The following is a 6,839-nucleotide window of genomic DNA, read 5'->3' on the forward strand; positions in this document are numbered from 1 at the left end:
GAGCGATCGATTGAAATATTTGTCCTGGTTCTCCAAAATGGATGTAAGAAGCATGGGCGTCGATAGGCCATTTATAGCGGGGCTATAGCGATATAAACTGTACACAAATTCGTGATCGCCTCAGAGTCAGTCCCCTTTAAATTTCATATGAAAATGGCGGCAGACGTCATCTCCTCCCCGTCTTTCAGCGCGCTCTTCAATCCGCAGACCGCGGCAGACTCAAACAGAAACAGAGGACACAAGGTGTGTGTTTATCATACAATATACACATGGGCGTCGAAAGCAAAATAAATGTGGGTGGGTCCTCCCCCAGAAAAAATTTACTGGAGTATATGCCATTTTCTGTAGTGTGGTGCAAAAAGTGCAAATAGGCCGCCTGGTTGGCAGCGGCTATTTACTTCACCTCCGCCCACTAACGTGACAACATCACAAAACACGGCTGCTAAGCAGCGTTTCCAGTGGTGTAAGGGGTAACGCGGGTGGTGTAGTGTTTTTGATGTGAGCGACCCGAACTCGCGTCCGCCTTTTGCCAAAACCGTTCTTCTCCCTTTTCACATCTCATATCACATCGGAAAGGCTTTTGTTTTCAATAAAAATAAAAATCAAGGAAATAATCGAAAAGTTGAAATAAAGTATCAGGTAGGGTTAGGTGTATCTGAGCAGCAGATGCTGATGCTTTGTTTACTTTGCTGTGTGGCGGGAGTGCAGCAGGCGCGAGTAGTGAAAACACGGAATGGAGTTTCATTTATATGGACTCTGAATGAGCCAAGTGGAATGGATTTGAGGAAGCAGCAGCGTGGAATTCAAGGCTGTAGCTAAAATGCAGAATGGAGTTTAATTTATTAGGGCATTCCTCAAGTGGAATGGATTGGACTGACGGCGCTCTAAAAAGTGCACAGACATATGCACCACTAAATCATTATTATGTTTTAAGGGAACAAACCGTTTGGGGGGAAAACAGTTTGGGATGTGTGTCAGTATCAGATCCGCACATTACTGTAGGTCTATCCACCTTATTCTTCCCCTAAGAGCGGGCGCAGGCCATTTGTCATTTTTATGGGTCTGACTTCCGGTCTCATTTGCGTCCAGGTATTTTTAGCTGTACAAAACAACCCTCTACGGACATCTTGGCAATAGAATCGCCATTGGCTAGCCAATTTTTTTGTTTACTCGCCAGACTAATATTAAAGGGGTCATATGATGCTATTTTAAAGATCATTATTTTAATTAAGCATTATACGGTGATATAACATTAGTAATTAGAATAACCATGTATGAATGCATATTTGTCATTTTAACTGAACTTAGGACTGGTGTTGGTGCTTAGGATAATGTTCGTCATTTAATGTTTCTATTAAAAAAAAGGAAAAAAACTAAACAAAATAATACTGATAAGATAACAATACTACTACGTATTCTACTACTAATAACAATGTAAAAAGCACTAAGGATTTATGAGCTGCTGGGTTCATGAATATTAATCACGTTGTCTGAGTTCGCTCGAACTGATTTGCTGAAATCAAAACAGGGATGATAATAGCAGTTCTTAAAAGCTGAAGAATTCCAAAGGAACTCCAAAATAACTCTCCTGTTATTTTGACAGGAAAATCAACAAAGAATATCGTTTACATGTAGCATGGTATGTAAGACTCACTCACTCGCTCTCTCTCTCTTTGCGTGTGTGAGACAAAGCGATGGAGAGTCGTGTGCCTTTACACTAGAGTTTACGGTGCGTCAAATACAGGTGCGCTGCGCATCCATTGAGATTAACTGAAAAACAGCACAGATCGCTTGACGGAGAGTGAAACTCTGAAGCGCTCAGTTAAGAGTGTTCGGCGAGTGAAAATATATCTGACTCGCTCTCTCTCTCTTTGCGTGTGTGAGACAAAGCGATGGAGAGTCGTGCGCCTTTACACTAGAGTTTACGGTGCGTCAAATACAGGTGCGCTGCGCATCCATTGAGATTAACTGAAAAACAGCACACACAGCTTGACGGAGAGTGATTCCAAAGGAACTCCGTTATTTTTACAGGAAAATACAACAAAGTATATCGTTTACATGTAGCGCATCAATTCTGCATGTTATGTAAGACTCTCGCTCGCTCTCGCTCTTTGCGCTTGTGAGAGAAAGCGACGGGCGAGTCGTGCGCCTTCACACTAGAGTTTACGTTACGCCAAATACACAAACACAGGTGCGCTGCGCATTCATTCAAATGAACTGAAAAATATCACAGATCGCTTGACGGAGAGTGAAACTCTGAAGCGCTCAGTTAAGAGTGTTCGGCGAGTGAAAATATATCTGTGCTAATCATATACTCAGCCTCCATCTCACACACTGGCGAGTAAAATCTGAGAATTTATTAGCCATTGGCTAATATTAGACATCATTCAGTCGCCCAGATTTAGTCGCATACGCGAGTGATTTACTCGCAATGTAGAGGGTAGCAAAACAGCTCGTTTTGCTGCTTGATATTGCAAATTGTTATTTGTCCTGTTATCATTTGTTTCTTTCCAAAATAAACAATACTTTATGCATTTTGTTTGTTCTTTGTGTCATGTATAACTATTGTGCATCTAGCATAGTATATAACATGGCAAATGTGCAATCATAATTATGAAAAAAAGAACAGCAAATTTTTAGCAATTTTCTGGAAATGAACACCACAAAGTCAGTCATTTTGATCGCAAAAATCACGAGGGGAAAAAAAAAGTGAAATCCTGGAAGCACTGGCTATAGAGAGGTGACTTCATTTGGCTCGACAGAAACGAGCTGTAGAGATTTAAGTAAAATTCATAATGATATTGTTTTCAGATACACAGCAAGGGTTCGTAGTTTATAGCAACATGTATTTATGAACTTATAGATACCATTCCGAACACTGCGATTTCAGCGTACTCGAGTTATATTTAGCAGATTCTGGCATATATAGTAGGTAATCTGGCTATTGCATGCATACAGAAAATGTGCATACTACACATACTGAATACTGCAGAAATAGTAAGATTGCTTGGTCCTCCTATTAGGCAGCATGCATTCAGAAGAGAAAGATAATGCAGGAAGTATCTGTTGAATGAAGACTGGCTGAGTTTAGCGGTAGTTCATGCAGATCTTCATGTTTAATTGAGCCAAAGCCTGCTGGGATATTTGGGCTTGGCACTGATTATGGGAAGGTCAATGCAGTCACCGTTCCTGATCGTTACCGTTTACCCCGACTGTACCGATAACATCTGTGAAGTAGTTTGTTTGGTAGAAGACAGCATCGGTAGTTGTCTGGTCATGTGATCTCAACATGTCTGTCCACATGAGCGCCAAATAAAACCTCTTTAAACAGGACACGCATGACATTCTTCAGAAATATCATTCATTTCTGTAGAGCTGGACATTTAAATACGGATCAAATGAGTGAGTTCAGCTTTGAGAACGAAAACCAACCTGTTAGTTCCTCAGGATCTTCATGTTTGACTCTGAAAGCTTCTTCAAGCCTCATGTCTTCACTCTCCTCTTTAATAAACGCCATCTTTATAATAGTGTGTCACGTGTGTCTCAGTCGCTCCAGCAGCAGTTTTTCTGTGTGTTTGGACACTTTGTGCTGTTTAAGATCTGAATAATTAACAGAAAGAACAACAAATCTCTGAGTGCGTCTCAATCTGCTCATAGTTCAGTATTCACCTTAAATCACCTGATTAAAAAAATACACAAATTATAGATAAAGTTCATATTTTGGTATGTATGATCTACATTTTGAAGTCAGTTATTTGTAAATTATATATAATTAGATTGCACTGTCATGAAAACATTTGCAGTTGGTTGCTCATGTTTGTGTTTGTTGTTGTTTACTTTGCACTGAAAGTTTCTCGTGCGCAGATGGGCTTTACTCACACAAATAACGTTAAATACACATTAAACGTTACATTTAAGAATGATCGACTTATTTTACAAAGCTTGTAAAAACGATTACATTTGCACGGGTTTAAAAACTTTAAATGCGTAAAACCACAAACCTTTCTTCCGTTGAATCAAAACAGGCAGGAGCGCGGCGCCGCTTGATGACGTCACACCACAAACACAAAATAAAAGTCCCGTTCGCACACTGCTGTCTAAAATCACGAATCATGATGCATTTCCACAGTTATTAAATTTAGAAAAGGATTTTTTTTAATGTACCTTTTAACGCTATGCTTTGTGTTTTCTTAACTTGCCATTAAATTAAATAAAACTAAACTGCTGCGTGACTGTTTCTAATATAAGTGAGAGATTCGACATCTTTCACTCTTTTGACAAGCATAATCAATCTTTCTCTCTCTTTCCCCTCTTTTGGAAAGTGATTGAAACTATGGTGGATTTTTTAAAATTAATTAATGTATTAATTTAAATGTTCAAAGCAAATGGTTGCTAGTTGATCCCTAAAGCCTGGGATCTGAACTAGAGAGCCTGAAAACTTGCTTTGATGAAAACGGACAAACAATTAAACCAGAAAAAGGAAAAAAGGGATTATCTGGTCAGTTGTAACCGTTGCTAAAGTGATAATGGAAAATGGTGATGGACAGTGTTGGGCAAGTTACTTCCAAAATGTAATACATTATATATTACTAGTTACTGTCTTTTGAAAGTAATTAGTTACATTACAATATTACTGTCTCTGAATTGTAATGCATTACACTACTTTTGAGTTACTTTTGAGTTACTTTCATCCAAAATATCCACATAAGTATTGTAAAATGCCAAAATGTAGTTTAATGCTGCTCATTATACATTCAGTGGAGTGTAATGTGGTAGGTCTATATAGCATAAAATATGAAATCATATTTAGATACCGGTATGTAGGTCTACATTAATGTTACATTGTAGTTTAGGTTAAAAAATATAAGCACAAATCGCATTATTACATTCATAAATAACACTGGTAAATAAAGCGAAATATTATCATGTACAAACAATAAACACAATACCTAGCCTATAGGCTATTTTGAACGGTTTCAGAAGAAAACAAGAATGAAAAATATAAGTTGCTAAACAAGCCAAAATGAATTAGGCTAATTCAATGCGAAACTGAAAGCAAACGGCGTTCTCGCGCAGCCTACCTCTCTCATTCGCCATTAATCCAATTAAATGTGTCCATATTTGCGATGTATTTGGGGGCGCGAGCATCTATTAATTCAGAAGAATACCCTCGAGTAGCCTATTTATGAATATGAGCTAGCAAATCTTTAGCCATCCACTAGGTGGCAATCTGATTAGTCCCACTGCTAATCAGTCACAGTTCGAGCAGAGTTGGCTCGAGTATCAGTCACGCTTATTGACAGTGTAAGATGATTTACGGTTAGCCGTGACGGGAATCCAGCCACGTATTGACATGTTGCTATCAGAAACAGGCTCAGCCATCACATATATTTATTATCAGGTTATATATTTGTTTCATTATAATTACGCACACTATACCAGGGGCAGTCCTAAACCCTTTTTAGGCTTCAGCCCCACTATGTGTCATCTTAGCCCCCCAAAACTGTCTGAACGATCGGGCCAGTGCTGCTTCCTCAAGAAAGTTTTTATCAATCTCACGTCTTTTAAGTCTCGTCAGTTTAAACATTAGAGTAGTTTTAAGCCATGTAAGTGCAAGACATCTCAATGCGGTACTCACGCGCTGTGATAGATCGTTGCTGTGCGCACCATGCACACAACTGAAGCGCACAAACAGATAGCCTTCTCAGATCCGTGCATTTCTTATGTTAATAATGTTAATCAAAAAGAACAAAAGAAAAATCATTCACTGCTCGTAAGTAACGTCTGTAATTTTTTGTGTATATGTTAATGTTAAAGAAATGCGGTGTGAATACAGTAATAGGGGTGGGGTGCCTGTGGGCGGGCGAGTGAAATTAGACAAACTTGGGGGGGCGGGAATCCAGCCACGTATTGACATGTTGCTATCAGAAACAGGCTCAGCCATCACATATATTTATTATCAGGTTATATATTTGTTTCATTATAATTACGCACACTATACCAGGGGCAGTCCTAAACCCTTTTTAGGCTTCAGCCCCACTATGTGTCATCTTAGCCCCCCAAAACTGTCTGAACGATCGGGCCAGTGCTGCTTCCTCAAGAAAGTTTTTATCAATCTCACGTCTTTTAAGTCTCGTCAGTTTAAACATTAAAGTAGTTTTAAGCCATGTAAGTGCAAGACATCTCAATGCGGTACTCACGCGCTGTGATAGATCGTTGCTGTGCGCACCATGCACACAACTGAAGCGCACAAACAGATAGCCTTCTCAGATCCGTGCATTTCTTATGTTAATAATGTTAATCAAAAAGAACAAAAGAAAAATCATTCACTGCTCGTAAGTAACGTCTGTAATTTTTTGTGTATATGTTAATGTTAAAGAAATGCGGTGTGAATACAGTAATAGGGGTGGGGTGCCTGTGGGCGGGCGAGTGAAATTAGACAAACTTGGGGGGGGTGCGTGTCCGAAAAGGTTGAAAACCCCTGGTCTAGTATACACACTAAAATAGATTATAATATAAGAAGAAATTACCTTAATCAGAGAATTAATAGGTTGTTAGCAAAAAGAATTACAAACGACAAATTACAAACTACAACAAATTTACCCATAACTTGGTTACTGGATGGTAGCAAGATTACAATATGCTGAAAAGAATGCAGGATATAGTCAGTGGACTACAGAAGATTGGAAAGATTATGGTGAAAGAATTACACAAGGATGGATATTGGTGGGAAAGGGATTAGAAAAAACAGTAACTACAGTGATAGATGTAGGACAAGAGATATTGAATATTGAACGAGGACACTAAAGGTTCAGTAGACTTTTTGCTTTAAATGAATG

The sequence above is a fragment of the Sinocyclocheilus rhinocerous genome, unplaced genomic scaffold (assembly GCF_001515625.1).
Source record: "Sinocyclocheilus rhinocerous isolate Xijiao unplaced genomic scaffold, SAMN03320098_v1.1 scaffold6081, whole genome shotgun sequence".
Taxonomy (NCBI): Eukaryota; Metazoa; Chordata; class Actinopteri; order Cypriniformes; family Cyprinidae; genus Sinocyclocheilus; species Sinocyclocheilus rhinocerous.